This window comes from Chaetodon trifascialis, chromosome 1, assembly GCF_039877785.1.
Source record: "Chaetodon trifascialis isolate fChaTrf1 chromosome 1, fChaTrf1.hap1, whole genome shotgun sequence".
NCBI lineage: Eukaryota > Metazoa > Chordata > Actinopteri > Chaetodontiformes > Chaetodontidae > Chaetodon > Chaetodon trifascialis.
In genome coordinates, this window is record NC_092056.1 from 15,110,158 (window position 1) to 15,130,107 (window position 19,950).

Here is a 19,950-nt window from a genome sequence, read left to right on the forward strand (position 1 = left end):
CGTGCACTCGGTGGGCTGCTATTCAAACAAGTGAGAGAAGTGAGTGAATGCAGGCGTCGTGCAGAATTTTACACGCGTGGAAATCAACAGCTCACATCACACTATCCCACACAACGCCCTGCTGATGCAGAGACAGTCTCTGTGCAGCATGTTGGTGAAGACAACGTACCCAACAAGCTCATGTGCAGCCTCATGTGCCCAAACCTCCAGAGCTGCAGAGGAGCACCCTGCACCAAAGGCCACCTACAGTTGTGTGGAAGTCATTTTAGGTGTCAGAGGCTATTGAGGCAGAATTATGGATATTTAACCCCGATCAGCTGTCCTAAACTTTGCCTCTGTGGCAGGTGATCCCACCCATACTTGCTGTGGGTGGTGAGTGGGGAGGGTAGGGGTCATGGAGCATTGCCTGTCCATCATCTGGTTTGGCCCCTGTGCTCTAAATACCTCAGTGGAGGTGAGCCCCCCTTATAGCCTCAAGTGTTCCTGCATGGTGCCAATAAAACCAAGCGGTTAGTGGAGCTGTTCCCTTTTTTAGGTGTTAGATCGTTAAGTGAGTTAATAGTGAAGGTGTTTACTTTTGGAGGAGGGGGCTAAGACCTTAAACCAGGGGCCCTGCACCAGTCCATCTACCAATGCTGTCCTCACCTGAGTGTTGTTACTATTCTATGTATGCATGGAGAGGTATGCAATAATGGAGCCAGAGATGGCTCTGGTAGAAACACATCACCCGTCTCATTCACGAGCTGAGCTGTATAATTCTCGTCACGCTGGCAGTCACAGAACTTGCATCTCAGACGCTGGGAAGACACTCAAGAATGACACCTGTATCCTTGCTACCTGCAGCCCCAGCTCACACGGCCTGCTTTCCTGCCAAGATCGCCTTTGTGTTATGAATTTCAGCATGTGTAACAGTCGGCTGACCTCATTCCTGTGGCAGAAATGCTACCCTTCACCTAATTCACATAGCACAGCACATAGTGTACTTTTTGTTTAGCGAAATCGTTAGTCTGTTTGTCTGTCTGTTGTACATGAGAGGGACAGGAGTTTGGGCTCTGTAAAGAGCGAATCATGGCAGCACAAAGGGCTCCTCTCTTAACTGTGTTAACATACATGCATGCACTCACATGGGTGTGACTGACATCATGTTAGAAGAAATTAGGAACAGTGTAATACCACTTCTGATTCTGTCAGTTATGGGGCTTCTGAATAATTTGTAATGTTGTGCATAGTAACAACCTTGCACTGTATCAGCTGAGAGCAATCCAGTTAAACAAGTTGTTTCGCTGTTTATGAAGGAAAAATTGTCTTTGAATTGCAAAAGGTCAGACTCTCCCTGTGGTCAAATGACAGACAGAGATGCGATATTCTCCTTCATAGCTCAGAGGTTAAAATGTGTGCTTTGGATCACAGACGCACATTAGCTCACTTCATGGCAGCTTGCAAATGAATCTGGAATCATCGAGTTGAGTTGGTCTCTTGTTTTCATCTTGAACTTGAGTTACAATGTGCAATGATTTTGTACATATTTTTTTTTTTTTAGGTCTATTTTGCCATAAAAGCATCAGTTAAAATACCCCACTGTGCGCTTGTTACAGCGAGCTAACAGATTGAGGCTTCCTCAAATCCAACCAATAACACGCACAGATTTCCGCACAATGTGATGGTGTTCTACAAATATAGCAGTCTGAAAGCGAGGGACAACAGATTGTTTTCACACTATGAAATGTTAAATTCAAATGTAGTGCGACTCTAGGTTTTGCTTTTGTTTGTCGTGTCTGATGATCGTGGCTTCATTTGAGAATGTACACATACAGCCAGCATTATCTACACGGTGACTATATACTGCTGGTCTACATGTTTAATCACCAGATTTTGTTTTGTATTTTCATGGATGTGTTGCACTTTCTGCCATGTATTTATAGAATAAAACTGATTCTATGATGAGTGTTAGTCAACTATTTTTTATATCTATTTCATTCTGTATTGAATTTAACCAGACTTATGGACTCTAAGGAGGTACATGACAAGTAGAGACAAGGATTAGACTTTTAATTGCAAACTAAACCATCACATGTGGACATGAGGAAGATAGTGAACTTGATATTTACTCCTAACTCCAGCCAAAAGAACAAGACACTGATTGTGATGGTAGTTTGAGATTTACCCTGCGTTCATAAGTATATATTGCAGTCCATGCCAGAATCGACTGTATTTCTCTGTAAGATACAGCACAGCTGCCTGAGCCACACACAGATAAAGTGGCATTGTGAGATATACAGGCAGTGCTCGTGCATTTTGAACATTCATGTGAGATATAAAGCATGTAACAAGACTGATAACCTGTGTTTTGTCTATTTTTTGATCTTATGTTTTTGAATATGTGCAAATACATTTCCTCAGGAAGAAAAGGGGGCGAGACAGAGGAAACTGGTTTTTAACGTATTCTGTTTAGAATTGTAAATGCATTGCATAGGCCCCGCTGTCCAATTACATATATCTTTCATGTATGAAATCATGCATGTCTTTTTCTCTAAAAGGGGGAGGGCTGGCACAAAGGGAGCAACCCCGACTGCAGCAGAACAGTGTGCAGCCCACATGAAAAATAAGGTCTAGTGTTGGAGCCCTGGGCAAGGAATGCAGCTCCATCAGCACACAGGCCAGGGAGGGGAGCTGCTTTCCTCCAGACAGGAGCCCTCTCCACTCCTGACTCCTGCTGTATTACTGTTGTCCTATTGTGAGGCAGCTGACCCTTTGGGTCCTAAATCAGACTTTATAGAAAATACATTTCAGATCACGTCCTTAATTAGCTCCACAACAATAAATATTGTTTTTGCTCTTTCAAGTGTTTTATTTTTCCCCGCACTAAAAATAATCTTTAAAGATGCAGGAGAAAGAGAATGGCTGTGTATTTATTTTCTCTTCTCTCATTCTCATTTTCAAAACAACAAGCTGCTGGGTACTAAATTTCACTGACCCAAATTTTGTAAAATTACTTTGAACTTTTCAAACAAAGCTCTTTAGATGCTTAACAACATAATTCATCTCATTCAGGGTGTCCTGCTGCTGTCACGGTCATTATTTTATAGTATATGCACGTAATTGAATACACACTTTTATTTTTTAATTAGGCCTATTTTCAGAGCAAACAGTAACAGCATTTTTCTGTAGCCGAGGAGCTTAAGTTAGCCATTTTACCTTTTATCTGATGGAGGAAAAATGCTTTGCCACGCTGGTACAAACCATAATTTCAGTATCCTTACATCAGGTGCTATTTGAATCCAAGTCCCTGCCTGAGAAAAAATAAAATCATACAGATTCCCTTATCAAGCAGAATAATTTAATATAGTCCAGATAACCTGGGATCAAGTCTTAATCACTGAGTGAAAACATGTTGTCAGTCTTCTGCAAAACAACTAGGAGAGCAGACCCTAATAAAACTGGAGGAGTGACACTGAGAGAAATCAATTTCAAAGTCACTCTGAATGGAAATTTTGCAACATGTGCTATGAAATCCTAAACTGCATGTATGCATCCAAAATGTGCCATTTTTGCACATTTCCGATACAGCATTCAAACACATGCTCTGTATCTATTCTTATAACCACCAGACACAACATACATCCGTCTGTAAACACACACACAAACAGCGGTGACATTTTATCAGCTCGATAGTCACTTTTGTCCCCCAAGTAGACTAAAAAACAACCACGTCTGGGAACATTCACACATCCCATTACTGACAGCATTACTGATAACTGTTATAGAAATTGTACAGTATAGTGTATACTGTAGATCTGTCACTGAAACCATAAATAAATCTCATTTCATATCCCTGTGAGAACATGAGTATTTGTCACATGTTTATATATGTTGGTCTGAAGGTTTATGTGTATGTGCAGTACGTGTGTCCACACCGTGTGACATTCTAGCTAATGAGAATAAGTTCATGTATGTGATCCACCTGGTCACGCATGCCAAGTCATGTCACGTTTCTAGCACACATGCTCAAGCTCTGGCTGGTCATTGGCCAAGTCTGCAAGCAGCCTGTGAAGAACCCAGGGCGAGTGTCTATCAACCAAACAACTTCAACATATTCAGAGCCTCTAATCCGAGAGGAACAAACAGGTGAGCAGAGCATGAAAGCGGGGCATTTATCAGCCAGCCTTTCCTTTACACAAACTCTGAAGGTGGGCTAACTGTGTGGGGGACACAGACTGGGGACAAGTTAGCTTCAAAGCACTGAAGAAGTTAAAGGGCTTAGGGCTTGGACAGCAGGAGCATGGGGGACTTCACAGCCTTACCTGATGGGGTTTTTGGTCTGTGTTGCCACCACGCGGAAGCCTCTCTGACTACGTTTTCTTTTCAAGTGTCTGTTTGAAGTCAGCAGGCAGAAAGGTCACGCCCTCTTGGTCACAGCAGGTTTGTTGAAGCAATGGTGGATGGCCAGCGGCTATTGCTAACGTTCAGACTTTCGTTTTTGTATACAGACAAAAATAAAATAATAAAGGAGAATGTAAAGCTATTGATCCGGTGCCTGGGCACCTTAAGAAGTTTTGGTGACGTACTCCTAGAATTCCAGGTATTTCCAGGGTTTTCCAAAGCTATATGGTTTGGGATTTAGGGACTCCCGGGTCACAAAAAGAACAAATCAGGATGACTCCATCATCACCTGGAACAAGAAACACAGAAAGAAAAACACAGTCAGAAGCTTGTTTTGAACACAGCTGGAAATCATGACAGCAAAGAAAGAGTTCCATCGCAGTCCTGTCGGAGCAAACAAAGAGTTCTGTACCTCATGCCTGCAATCTGAGCATAGAATAAATGTCTTTCAGGAGAAGCAAACCAGAGCAGCATGATACCATCAAGACTTCAAAATTAACCAGCTGTTTTTAGAGCCAACAAAATTAATCTATAATTATTTGTATAACCACTACGGCAAGAAAGCCTCTTATGATATCAAGATTACATTAATCGTAAATGAACTGCTGTGAGTAATTTCTCCTCTCATACCAATGAAGACTTTTAAAATGAGAAATGAAAAAAGATTTCCGGAGAAACTTAATTTCCCTGTAACCAGAACAAGACATATTCCTGTGATGGCATATATAATTGCCTGTTCTGCGGAGGATCTCCCGTATATGACAACAAAGTCTCATAGACAATACATATTTATTCGACTGTCAATTCCAGCGATGAGGGGGGAAAAATACATGTTAAAAAAGACTTTGAATTCCACATGGGCCTGGTTTGTGAAGCTGGGTAAATATGCTTGTCATATGTTCCAATAGTTCCACAGCGACAGATTTAGTTAGGGAATACAGGCGGGAGAGGCAGACGGTTTGTGATAACTGAATAGCTCTTTTGAAGCCACTTCCATTTGGAAACCTTGTGTGATTATTTTTACCTCTGTGGTTAGACTTGAGTTAAAGCCCATGTTTAATTGTTCCCAAGAGTTCTTATTGTGGTGCCGATAAGGAGCTCAGGGAGCAGCGTTTAAAACTGCAACAAAAATAACTAGACTCCTGCTCATTGGCCACAGGTCTGAAAGAGTGTCAGCAGATGATCCATGCAGCAAAGAGAGAGAAAGATAGGTAAGAAGAAGAGGAGGACGACAGACAGACAGACAGACAGACAGACAGACAGACAGACAGACAGACAGACAGACAGACAGACAGACAGACAGACAGACAGAGACAGGGGCAGAGGTCTTGTATGGCTATGATGGGCTTCTATCCGAATGGTTTTATCAGTTCCTCTTGGTCCTGATTTAAATGTGCGCTCAGCTTTTCAGAATCACATCACTTCTGTTTGAAATATCAATTTGAATAATGATCCTTTTAAGCCATCTCAAATAAAGAGTACACTTTCCAATCAATGAATAAATTATTTTTTGACAGTGTTTCGTCAGCAGCCACAGCGGGCAGAAAGCAGCGCTGTTAATTTGTCGTCTCTCTTCCTCGCTCCGTCCGAGGCCATGACTTCCTGGTTTGTCAGAGCGACCTGTGGGAGTGTGTGTGTGTGTCGGATCAATAGCCCACCCACAGCAGAGCCGCGGGCCATCCCTGACCTGGGCTATTGATTAGGCCTGGCTCAGCTGCCAATAGCAATGTGCTGGATGTGACACCAGGCTAAGACAGGAGCTGAGGAAGGGGGATTCTGAATTGCCAGTGGCAGCCCCACAGCACACCGCAGATAAAAGTCAATTCCACTTAACCAAATCACTGACAACTAAATAGTTAGCAGATGGAAGAATGCAGAGAGTCTCTGATGGCAGCAGCTGGATGGCTTGGGGATTTCCTAGCCCCTGACCTGTGTCCGGGAGCACAACAAGCCATGGGAGCAACACTGTGACATAAGCAGGCCTCTATTTGTGCAAGCAGCATGACCTCTGTCTGCATGTCAGTCTGTCTTTTAATCTGGCCACTTCTCATTCTGCAAGATACACCTGTGTCACTAATACTTCAGGGACACCTTCTGTTAAGCTTTATCTCACATGGCCCTGTTGGTGTTGTTCCTACATCATAATTAATGTCACTCCAGGTACATCATTTCAAATGAGCAAAAAGCATCCACGTAAGGAGGAGGTCATGGGTCAAACACAGGACTTTCACCTGGGAGACTGGGTTTTGTGTCCTGTGTGGACCTTACTGTTATACTGTTGACTTATTACTGATGCTTTTAGTTCACTTATGAATTTCATTTTCTTTTTTGTTATTTTCAGTTTTCTGACACAGGTTAGGTTTAGGCAACCAAACGACATAGTTTTAAAAAAGATCACGGTGTGGGTTAAAATAGGCCCTTTCACAATATTAAGCATGTGTTAAAAAGACCAACTTTTACTAGGTTAACATTTTACTTAAAGAGCTGCAAAGCTATGACATCACAAAAGCATGATTGGTCAGTTGCAGCAACGGTCCTGGAGCAACATTAATTATGATGCTGTAGGAACACCAACACTGCGATATCAGTTCATGCTTCAATGACTCCGTCTGGGCTGATTATGTAGGATCATCCCTAGTACATTCAGGTCTTTAGTGACAATTGATGTTCATTTCATTCCTTTTACAGTATATGTAAATGAATCTACGAATAAAATAATGAAATCATTTAAAGATATAAAAAGTATAGTTTTAAGGATAACGTAAAGAATGCTGCTTCCACTAAAGGAGACACAGAATCGTGTTTATACTGCATGACTGGTGTGTTCATAATTTATTCTTGAGGCGAGTCAATCATCAGATCTTTAAAAGCACAGATCGACCATAAGCTTTACAGTAGTGTTTCCTGTGGCTGCATGCACAGATGTAATGCAGTCCCACTGAAGTTGTCAGACTCCTTTCAATCCATCTTGCTCCCAGTCATTACCAGTCCATATTAGAGTAGTTTACATGTCACTTTACCGGTCCTTTGCCTTGTGAATGTAATTCTGTGGCCACTGCCTCCTTGTGCATTCAGCACCTATCCATGGCTCCATATCTCTCCCAGTAATTGCTGAGTGACAGAAAGGCAATACTGACCACTTCATTATAGGACAGCCAGACTGACTGGACACTGGCCTCTTGGCTCTAGGTCATTCTGGCCAGACTGACCTTATCTGCCCAGGTCGTCAGGGGTCAGTCACCCAGAATTTATAAGGACTTTACTGGAGCTGCCGTGGGTGCCATACAGCAAGGTCGCCTGACCCTGGCGGACTGCTTATATCAGGTATTGATTGCAGTTTGTCTACTTCAGTTGAGGCTGGACTAATCTCCCAACACTGGGATCTCAGGGGCAAAGGCTTCAGTGTAAAGTTAAGTATTGGAAGTAACAAGAGTGATGGTGGGGCGAGAGGATACTAGTGGCCATAAGAGGGACACAACAAGAGTTGTGGGGCTTTGGGGTTTAAAAAAAACAATATGTGTAAGAACAGTGAGATGTAGTAGTTGGACTGGAACTACAACTGCTGTTCAAACCTGGAAAAATGTTCTATTCTTAGGGTGCACTTGGGGGATGAAGCTCTGTGCATGACAATTTTATAGAGTAATGAAATAAAGGATGTTATAGCAAGATGTATTGAACAACTGCAGCGCTGCACTTTGACTGAATGAGGGTCTGCAGTCAGAGAATTTGTTTCGTCTTACTGCCTCCTAAACAGAAAGACACAGACTGGATACCAATCATCTGTGTGTATGAATTCAACATGTACTATTGTTCAAGTTGCATTTAACTGTTTGGTTTCCTGTAGTTTGCCAACAATTAAGTTAAGCGAAGATGGTATCAGGACTCATACCCAGAAAAATTCCTAAATCCAGCTGCAAAAACAATTAGCTGTGAGTCTTTCTGTCAACCGTCTTTAGCTACAGCATGTGAATAAAGATATGTGCGATTGTTAGTCTGCAACTGAATGTGTATTTGTGTGTGTGTGTGCTGCCATCTGTACCAGCTGGTGTCTGTGTGAGACCCTTTATGTACATACTAAAGCATCCCTGATGCTCGTTAGATCTTGTCTCTCGGCAGCTGCTTGGCACCGTTCATATTAAATCACAATAATGGCAGATGAGCTCTCGCACTAGAGAGACAAGCATCTGTTTGAAACTGCACTTTATTACACTTTGTTCCTTTAATCAAAAAAACTACGCGAAAAGATAACCCGGTTTTAAAAATCCCAGATAAACAGCAACGATTGCATCTTTAAATAATAAATGATCCCCTGCCTCTTACAGACGGGAATATAACTGAAAATAATTGAAGACAACAATGTCCTATAAGAGCACCACTCGAGCAGTGCTGATTCAGAATCCCTCATAACTTCAAACATTCAGTCATAAAGTATGGATAATCCGTAAAAGAAAGACACACGTCTGTTTACAATTTCCTTCTAATTAAGGCTACAGGATGGGGTCTACCTTTGTTAGAGTTGATGTGTGTTTGTTAGGCTTCCTGAGAAACTGTACCACTGGCAAATTAGGGGTGGAACACAAAACGAAACAAACAATAACACTCTAATATGATCTGCAGTCAAGGAATAAATATTTCACAATCTGTCTACATTTGACACACTTTCAGTTGAGAACAAAGGATTCCAAAACAACAAATTGCCCAAACTTGGTCTTGAGACAATAACCTATTTGACCTGCATTAGTTCACAAAACACAGCAGTGACTTCCACTTCACGACTGCATGTCATCTGTCCACGACTGGTTTGCAATCTAAGGACTTATTGTTACTTCTTTTTCAAGTCGACAAGAAATTTCTGTCGACAGTCACGGAAGGGAAGAGACTGAAACAGATCAGGAAGTTAACAAACAAAAACCCAGTGTAAGCCAAATCAGGATGGTAAGGCACGTTTAAAGATGCACACAAAAACAATGATGGTGTGTGTCCTTATAACCACTGATACCCAACACTCATTAGCCTCTACATAGAGCCTGAGTGAATGACTGGTCTTGGGCCATGTCCACATGAATATGTTCTCATTTAAAACCGTGTTTTAAAATGAAAAAGGTCTCTGTCCAGGCTACCACGTATGAAAACGCATATCACATGACCATTCACGTACACTAGGCATGCGCATGCAGGTGTTGCTGTTTGCTTCCTGTGCATGGAGGCAGTTTTAGCATAATAAAATGCAAAATTCAACTGCACAACAGTGACAAATCAGGGAAAGGACATGTCATGACTGACGAGACCCAAGGGTGGATGTCTGTGTCATCGTGTCTGGTAGCCTCCATTTAAAGGCTTTTAAAATGCCGGAGCAGCGTGGACGCTTGGTGTCAACGTTGCAAAAGTTCTGCTTTTCAGAACAAAAATGGACGAGTCTAGATGTAGCCTTAAAACCTTGAGATGGCGAGACACATTTTACTGCGTGAGGCCAATGGTGAACTAAACAGTATGGGAAATCAGGTAAGCTCTGTGCTGATGAAGGTGATGTTTTCCATTCTCCCCCCTGTGAACCCGGCCAGCAGTGTGTTGTGTGTCTAAGAGGGATAAGGCAGTGCTTGATGATTAATCACTGGCCATAATAAAGCTTCTCACCATGGGCACACAGTCCAGCTGATTCTATGATATGATTGGGGCCGATTAGAAAAGAGAAATAATCATTCCTTACAGTGCATTCATAGTACACTCTAATGATATCTTCTGATTGGACCTTGCGGAGAAGATAATAAGGGCCGTCTTCAGAATGGACTCTAAGATTATTTCTTTAACTTCATGAAATGGGGCCACAGGCCTGGATGCTGCAGATTTGAGGATTAAGATAAGCTGACCTTTCACATTATGTTGCCATGTATAAAAGATGAAGTTTACAGTCCCTCATCACATTAGACCTTATCAATGGTCAGAGCCTCTGTGAAGCCCCTTTGAACATCACAATGGTTTTTCAGGCTAGCATACAACAGGCCTCTACCCCCTAGTGTGGGATTACTGTGCTTGTGTGTGTTTGTGTCCGTGTGCGTGCTGAAAGGGGTGTGTTGTGGACGTGCACGCTTGCTTGTTTGGACAATGCTAAAGTGCTAATCCAGTGTAAAACTTTATTCTACCTCGTATCTTTTTCATGGTCGTGTGGGACAAAAACAGCAACTTGAGAGCGGTGCGTAAAATATATAACGCCTCACTTTAAATGACGTGGCTGATCACATTAAACAGATTTGGCAGCAGTGCAGAATTAAAAGCATTCGATCAGTGAACATCAAACATTTTATCTTTCACGCAGCACCGTCTGGCCCGGCCCCTGAATGCCCACGACAACTCCTCATGCTGTTGGGACAGGTCGCTCTGCCCTGCTAGTCAGACGCTCAAGAGGAGAACAGCGAGGAACATTTCATTTCCACAGCTCTCCAAAATATCATTGTCATAAGTCTGGTATTGAATCTTAACATCTAAGGTTTCTATGAAAAATGAAAAAAACAACAACTCTCAAATGGAAGTCAAAGTGTCACTTGTTTCAAATGCAAACCAGCATGTTTAAAACATTTTCTTGGGTCAAGCGCTATTATGTTGAAACTAGAGGAGTGATCCACCTGTCAGTTACAAATACTGTCACTTGTTTCAATCTGAAGACGACTGAAACTTTATTTGAAACAAGTCAAACGATATCACCCCGATGGCAGATTTGTTTTCTCTTGTTTTGAGGTAGACGAAACTAAATTGAACTAAAAAAACTTAAATTTTGCTAAATTTTGGGTGCTCATGAACACACTGATCGTGAGTGACACTTTTGGATCATACATGTTCAGCAGAACCACACACTCTGCTGGGCCGGGCTGAAGAGCTATAGGCTTTTGCAGGCATCAGACTACTGGCCAACATCTCCAGGCTTCTTTGATGTGGGAGGCATTGCTTACCCCTATAACTTACAGCCCAGCTCTGCAGGGACTTATTTTTATAACCTCTATTATTTTCTATCATAAATATTCAAATCCAGATCTTAAATCCAGAGCTTAGTGAGGAGAATAGCCAAAAACAACATGCAGCTCTTCAGCTTCCCCCAGCTCTCGCTCTTCTATAGAAAATCATTATGAAGATTAATACAGAAATCAAACAGAATGCTGAGACGAGACTGTAGAACCCAGTAAAAATAATGCACTCATATGAAAGACTCGGGATGGAATTTTTGGTCAAGGATCTCAGGATTTTTTTGTTCTCTATTTGTTTGAGCATTTTGACACATTCTGCATTTCCTCCTTTTGGCTGTGAATTAATATTTGCAGCTTGAATATTAATCCTGATTCAGTAGTGGATTAGTTTGCCATTGTCCCCTCTGCGCTGAGCCCTAAATAAAGGCGCTGACATGGAGAGGAAATCTATACCTCTCTGCCCTGCAAACAAAGACCTCTGCACCCAGAGATAACACATGTCCCTGCAACACAGACCCCCCTACTCTACCCACATGCTGGATCCTCCATCTCCTTCTCCCTTTTCTTTCTCCCTCAACCCTTCCACATTTCTTCTTCTTCTTACCCCTCTCTCTCTTCTCTCTCAGAAAAACTTTGCCATGGTAGATTTGCAAGGCAATTGTGCCCTTAAACCGCGCCTCTTCCTCAGCTTATACCGTGCATTTTCCAGAGTTTATCAAAGAATACAATGGGGTTATGCTTTCACCATTATTCTCCAGGCAAGAACAGTAATTTAAATGCACCAGTACTACTGAGGCAGGGCGCAGCCCTGCTGTCTCACTATGGAACAGAGAGAGATGAAAATGCGTTACAAAAAACGCACTGCATTACTTTGTTGACCTTTCCTGTTCTCATAGTTTACAAACAGCTGTGAAGCTCCTTCCTCTGGGCTCTTTGTACATCAGAGACTAGGACTGATGGAGGCACGCCATGCTTAAATGAAGGGCTTTTTCTAACTTGCCTCCGTTGTGGCTCACAAACACAACCTGACAAACACACATTTACTTTATCTCTGCCGCCAAAGCTGTTGCCAAAGTGAGGGAGGAAATGCATAGTGAAACAGATATGATGGCATCCTTTCATGTAAGTATATATTTTAACACACAGTCTGTTCAACAACAAAAGAAAAAAAATCTAAACATATGCACACATCAATACAGCCACCCACACACAGAGGCAAGTTTAATTTTCTCATACATTGTAACCGCTACAGCGAGTATTTTCTAAAAGTTAGTCTGTTTTCATTGTAATTGAAGCTAAAGTTGCACTGCTATTTTGATGCAACTAAGTGCGTAAGCCTCAGTTCATCACAGACTCCTGTTTAAATTAATCACTAACTGTTGCCCTCAATGACACTGATAAGCTCACACACACACACACACACACACACACACACACACACACACACACACACACACACACACACACACACACACACACACACACACACACACACACACACGCTCATGTTTTATCATGGTATTGTGAAAGCAAACCAGAACATTGAGTACTGTGCCTCACATGGTGGTTCTACACGTGTGACCTGAGGCTGAATGCCAGGTGAATATTAAAAGGGAACTGAGAGGAGGAGGAAGATACAGAGGATGATGAGGAAAAGAAGTTGCAAAGGTAATTAAAGAATGGAAAGAGCAAGGAAACAAGGAAGGACGGAAGGAAGAAGGACTGAAAATACAGCAAAAAGCCAGAGAGAGTTGGTGGAGTGCAGCGGCAGACAGTTGGAGTTGGGCTGGACCAGCCTGGTCAGTCTGATGAGAATGGGCAGCCATAGTGATGCCATTATGTTGGTAATCAATCCATTGGTGTCTTTGTGTCTGGGTGGGCAGATACTCTCAGTCTAGAAGGGGTTAATGGGAAATCAATGAGAGGGATGTGCTTATGAGCAGGACATGGGGAAAGAGGGACAAGGGGGAGAGAGTGAAGAGAGATAGATGGGTGGGGAGGGGGAGATAGGAACATTGTTTCCTGTGATAGCAGCAGACTTCTCAGATGTTATCTGTCATTCAAAGAAGCACTCTGGTGACCAGATGTTTAGGCTCAACGTGGTGAAGTGGGTATACACCCTACAGGGGATCAATACAGGTCAAGTGCATGGCAATATTTATCACTAATCTACTCATACAAGACACTGATGTCTTTGCAACACGGAGACTTGAGCTGGGCAGGAAGAAAATTATATATATATTTAAAAAATCACACCCTGGTGATATAGTCAATTACTTCAGGAGGATATATATCTGGTATGATGGTGTTTTCTCATTAATATGGATCGTACGTCTGGCCTGCATCAGCAGTATCTCCTTCTTACGTCCATTACGGGAAACAAAGGGGAGCGCTGATTTGGAAAGAAAGGTAAAATAAATACAGCGAAAATCAGCCAGAGTAGTTTTCTGAAGGCCTGGGGGCATTTGGGGAGGTGGGTGGGGGGCTGGAAAGGGGGAACCAGGAGCAGGTCCCAGTGCAGTAAGGCTCTTTGTAGTTTGAGCAGTCTGAACTAGCCAGAGGCTTACTGCTCTAACCCTTACCACTCAGAGAGCCTGTTTGGGGAAATTACACCACAGAGTAATAATTAATCAAGTAAATGCTGAACTGCTTTGATTTGGATTACATTAACATATTATCAATAATGTATTAATCAAATACAAATAAACACCTCTGCATAATAGCATCCTTAACTAACTACAATTTCACACTTGGTATAAAAGTTGGTCTTCTTTAAGTGACGAGAACCCTCCAGCAAACCATACAGGAAGCAGCAGAGTTCTTGTCAAGCAACACCTCTTGGCACTTTACTGTCTCTGTTCATCAACTCCATTCTTCATCACTGAATCACCCATTTCAAGTGCTTCTACCAAGAGGCAAAAAATTATGAATTCATTTATTTATGCTTAACAATGGAAGAATGCATCACGCTGAATAAATAAACACACCACTGATGAAGCACTGAAAACACAATGCACGTAATTTGTGCAAAGCTACTCCAGGTTTGATTCCAAAAGTAGCTAAGTGGATTGAGGAAAAGAGTTAGTCACTTTTATCGTTTGCAGAGGAGTCGAATCAGCTCTGCTTTTGTGTTTTCGCTTAAATGCATGTTCTGTTTTTCTCAGATAAGTTGTGTTGTTTAAAAGCATCCGTTCTCGCCTAACGCTTTGTTCATTGGGGGAACTTCATGCCCAGGGATTTTCTAAACACAATTCATCAAAGTGGAACGGCACTCTTTTTTTTTCTGCATTCCTAATCCTTTTTGCTGCAGATGAGAGATTTGCTGTTCAGACTCATTAAGATTAAAACGTTTTGCCAGAGTTATTTAAGAATGCAAAGTTCCATGTGAGACCTCTCAGAGTTCAGAACAGAAGAAAATCCTATCGACACGCTCGGTGCACTGGGGGCTGATCTTAGCCTATATTTCTATATTTGGTGTCAGTGATTGAGTGATAGCATGTGAAATGGTTTTTCCTGCTGCATTATAGTTTAAAGTGACAATCACTTTTCCATTCTTATCATCAACAGAAGGTCGTGGGCGTGATTGCTCGTTTTGCTTTCGCTTGTGTAGGATTAATTTGCTTACCTGCACCCTTTTGACTTCTGTTATGAAGTCACCAGTTGGTTTTGATCAAAACCTTTCGTTTATTGGGTTTGAAAACTAAGCACCAACTGGCAGACATATTAGCTGTCTTTTGTCAAAGGAAACAATTGTAATTGTGCAGTTAACTAGGTAGTATTTTGCTTTCCAGCATTATTTTGGCAGTAGAGATGCTGGCTTGAGTAAGGGTATCAGTCATCTGGTTGGACAGACAATAGTTAATGTTTAGCTGGAGGAGATGGCAGCCTTTTAGCTGAAAAAGAAATTATCATTGGATTGGACTGAGTGTTAGCCTCCTGCCTAAGGATTTTTAATATTAGTTTTTTGGACGGAGACTCAGTAGTCTTCTGGCAGCTCTAAAGCTGGAGAAAGACTCAGATCCCGTTGTTGGTAGAGCACAGCTCCAGTCTCGGCACCTTTCCCAAACTTTCCAACTCCAAGTGTCGCAATCTGGTTCCATTTTACAGCTGGCCTTGAGATTGTAACAGAGCTCCTTTCTCTCCCTCCTCAACCGCATATTTAATCCCTGTGCTTATGTCAAACTTAATTACAGGACCTTGTACGAAAAAATAACAAGTGAGCCTTGTAGGGGTGGGAGAGAGGAAAGGAGAGTATTAAGAGAGAGAGAGGAAAAGAGACATAGTGAGAATGCTAAGAGGTGTGAGGGGGGAGAGGAACAGCAGAGACATTTAATCTGTAGACTCAGTATGTTAAATGACCAAACAAAAAGCTTTCATGTGGAGTATCTCAGCTAACAGGCGCCGTGTATTGGTAAAAATCAATAGTGACATTTATTGATACCTGAACCTATAAGATGTATACTAGTGGCATAGAAAACGACCAAAACATGTCCTGTAGCTGAGACATACATCAGAAGGATCTGGTGTAACTATAATGGCTAACCTACATTTTCAAACACGGAGAGGCAGAAAGGGTAAGAAAGTGTCTTAAGAGGTCCTACACTCATATCTTTTAACTTACAACTCTGCAAATTCTCCTGAACCCCCACAAACCAAAAAGAAATAATCATTAGACTAGGTCAGTCACCCAGTTTATGTGTGTGTGTTTGAGTGTGTGTGAGTGCGCGCACATAAAACTATTTACTCTGTAGAAGTGGAACAGCCGGGGAGAGAGCTGTTTAGTCTGTCAGTTTAAAACTATTACCTCAAACTCTGAAAATATGAGCTGAGCCTGTCGTGCATCGACACAGGGAGACAGCACTGTGAAGAACAAACCTTTGAAAAGTCTAAATCAATTTTTTGGGGAGTAACATAACAAACGCTTCACCGCAGTGAAGAAGAGGGGATCTCTTTTTTAACAGTTTGAAAAGCACATATTCATACAATCTTCATAAGGCAAAACAGCATAAATGCAGTATACATGAAGTCTTTTGAAAAGGGAGATGACAGGAAGGGATAAAGGGAGAAGACACAGGGATGCTCCTCAGAGAAGCAGACAAAACACACAGGAAGACCACCACCGCCATACGAAGCCCTCCATAGTTTTTCCTTAAACCGCCCACATTGCACCCACCCTCCCTTCAGGCCAGCCTGCTGGCTCAAGCCTTCCCAGACTGGACTTGAGCGGCCGAGCACTGGACCGGAGGAGGGAGAGAGGTTCCCATGCCACTGGTGCTGGAACTGGCGCGCCACCCGGAGGTATTTATAGCAGACCAGCACTAAAGGGCCGGGAGAGAGGGCATGCTTGTTTTCCTTTCCATTCCCCAGGCACTTTCACCAGGCCTCACATGTGGGTGTTAAATATATACCCAAATACTGGGAGCAACATGGGGGGGGGGGCAGAGAATAGGAGGCATTGGGCTCCCTTCGAACAGAAGTGGGTTGGGGTTGGAGGGGCACAGAGAGAGAAAGAGAATAGGAGAGTGGTCTGGAGCAAGCTGGATGTAGAAGAGTTGTGTGGTGTCAAGGTGGAAAAGAAAGAAAGAAAGAAAGAAAGAAAGAAAGAAAGAAAGAAAGAAAGAAAGAAAGAAAGAAAGAAAGAAAGAAAGAAAGAAAGAAAGAAAGAAAGAAAGAAAGAAAAACAACACAGTAATGATACAGTAAAAGCCAAATGTAAAAGATAGAAAAGAAGATTAATGAATTTGTATACACTTCTCAAGCTCGAAAGGGCCTAAGAAAGTGAGGCAGGCTCAGTTCCAGCCACAGGATCCAGACAAGGATCAGAGGTTAGGGCAGAGCTCAGCACTTAGTTCATTTGGACAGTCCACAGTGAAGAGCAGGGAGGCATTAGCGGGGACGTAGCGATACAGTCCTGTTGTTGTGGCCTCCTGAACATCAAATGATACTTGGATCCAAGAACCAGCCCTCTCTATCTCCAGCTGCTTCCTCTATACACTCTGTGATGTATGTCTCTCTCCCGCTCTCGCTCTCTCTCTCTCTGCATGGGAATTCCAGAGTGACATTATTACTATGATGAAAACAGACCCTATAAATACTGAGCACTATGATGAATATAACAGCGATTATGGGGGCAGCGATAATTAGATCAGGAAAGAAAGAGAGACTCATTGAAGTTTGCTCTGTTTTTGTGTTTGGGAATTCCTTTCAACCGTGTGTCTTAATGTATGAAGAATTACAGAGGCAACGGTAGTGTGGTAATCATCTGGGTCTCGAGGCGCGCCTCTTGAGGCCTTTTCAGTGATCCTCTCTCCTGTTTCAGCTCTCTGCTCCCTCTCACATCTCTGTAAAAGCCACCCTGCTGTCTGTTTTTTTTAATGATGGTTTGGCCAACAAACAATTAATAAGCTGCCCCACAGATGCCTGTTAAAAATGAAGCAGCAGGAACTATGGAGTGCTCCCACACGGGACCATCCAGCAGCTCCTGCTATCTTTCCATCCAGTTTTGCTCACCAGGTTTTGCCCTCATCAGCAGCTCTCTAACCCACCCAGGCCCGGCTTAGATCTTTAAGTCCTAAGACTACAGCTTTAAAAACACCCTGACCTGAGCCCCTGTCCAAATCCCAACTGTACAGCAGCCATCCCACTAGCTGATTGCGTCAGAAAGATTCCACAGTCATGGCCTCTGTTTTTTCATACTTGTGGGAAAATAGCAGTTCATGTTTCCTTGGATGCTTCACACATTCCTCACCCTGTCTTCACATTGCGGGGCCCCAGAGACTGGGTAGGGCCAAAGCCACTCAATAGGAGGTGCTTGGCAGATAAGAGGTGTGGCTAAATGAAAAAGGAAGGCAATTTTTTATTGTTTATTTAGGAGTGAGTTGCTAGGCGATGTGAACTCAAAAAGGCACTAATTACATTTCCCTGAGTTTGATGAGTATAGCAGATCTTGGACAGAAACTTTCCAGCTCATTTAACCTCTCAGAGCACAGCTGGGAATTATAGATAACAGAACATCTGGAAGTCACAAAAATACTTCTCTAGTGTCTAATCCAAACTAATTCAAAAGTCACCACATCCTGCAATGAACGACATCCCAAAGCTAACTCAGTGACAGCTCCAATATTTCAAATTTTGTTGTAAAAAAAAAAAAAAAGTAGCCATGTCTGAATGGCATTCCAGTTATTTGGGCAAAGGTTCACGCAGTCTAGATCATGCATCGTCTTTTGCTCAAACTTCCTAATTCGGCTGGAATGATGGTCACGAAAAAGCACCCCAAACCTCTACACTCCTAAAACAAACTCACACATACACTTTAGCTCTTAGAGTACAACTTTGCACTGCACATGTTCACATATTCCATTATTCTTCAACATACAGCACATGAGGCATGTATGAACAACACAAGTATTTCAAACACTACATCTATTAGGTTCGTGTAATGCAGTTGCAACACTCAGCACGCACTCACAGAGATACACACTCTACTTGGCCACATTCAAGTTTGGTCTCATCCCAAATTCCTGACCTCAAAATTTCAAGACAAAGGTAGTTAGCCTTGATTTATGCATGCTTCAGCTTAGGATGAACAGAGCAGGACAGGGTAGCAAAGCAATTAATTTTGATGCTGAAAACATTATTAATGGTAATGTTTAAAACATCAAAGCCCCGGCTGACAGAGACACAGCATCCCCGCTCTGACAAGATGGAACAGATGAGCTCACTTGAGTCAGTCAAGGTGAGGCACAGGGGAAAATGTAATTTGTCTCTCCATTGATTTTCACTGAGATTTCCTGGAGAAGCTGTGGTTCAGAGCAGGTTAAACTCATGTACCTGTGGTATGACGAGACCGGCCACTGTATGTCACTGGTGTATGCACCACACTTTTTATGAAAACTATAGTGTACGCTCGTGATGGGGTGATTAGGAGGAGCTAGTAGTTGCTCTTTAGACCACGGCACCAAATTCAACCATCAGCACCAGTTTGGCCAGGATGTAGGGGACAACGGAGGACACACCATCAGTTGGAATCTGTGGATCTCAAGTTCATAATGACTGAGTGGGCCAGTAAAGAACCCCCTCCTCTATCTGTGTGGACTCCTCACTGTAGCTTTGGGCAAAGGGATAAAGCTTTTCTCACTCCCACATGTTCATTTACCCCCCACCACCACACCAATTGAACCGGGGAGTCTGGGGGGAGCCACATTGATATTCACTACACATCTCCATCCCCCAGCCACAACCATCCCCACTGGAAACATTATTTCATTACATATATTATGCATTCAGCATAAGGGAGTTGGTGAATGTGCAGTGTGCAGATGTGTGTGTGTGTGTGTGTGTGTGTGTGTGTGTGTGTGTGTGTGTGTGTGTGTGTGTGTGTGGGTGTGGGCAAGCTCAGATGTTTCCTTCTATGTATACATGACTATGACAAGCCTGTTGTAAAAAGAGTTTTAAAGAGGGTGTAAAAAGATATATCGCCTCAGGGGTCCAGTCTTAATGGCACTTAGTTTACTTTGCGAGAGAGAAGACAAAATATTTATTTCATACAGCTTTGTGTCAACATTATAAAAGAGATTTTGCAATTTTTACAGTGTGGAGGGACAAAGTTTCCTGC

The 19,950-nt window shown here is 42.5% G+C and overlaps 1 protein-coding gene across 1 annotated transcript in view; it reads right to left on the reverse strand.

Moving 5' to 3' along the window:
• zfhx3b (zinc finger homeobox 3b) overlaps positions 1 to 19,950 on the reverse strand; it is a 214,270-nt gene that overhangs the window by 150,071 nt on the left and 44,249 nt on the right. The window contains exon 4 of the mRNA XM_070960027.1: positions 4,302 to 4,669. The gene's annotated coding sequence lies outside the window, so the exon portion shown is untranslated. The remainder of the gene's footprint in view (positions 1 to 4,301; positions 4,670 to 19,950) is intronic.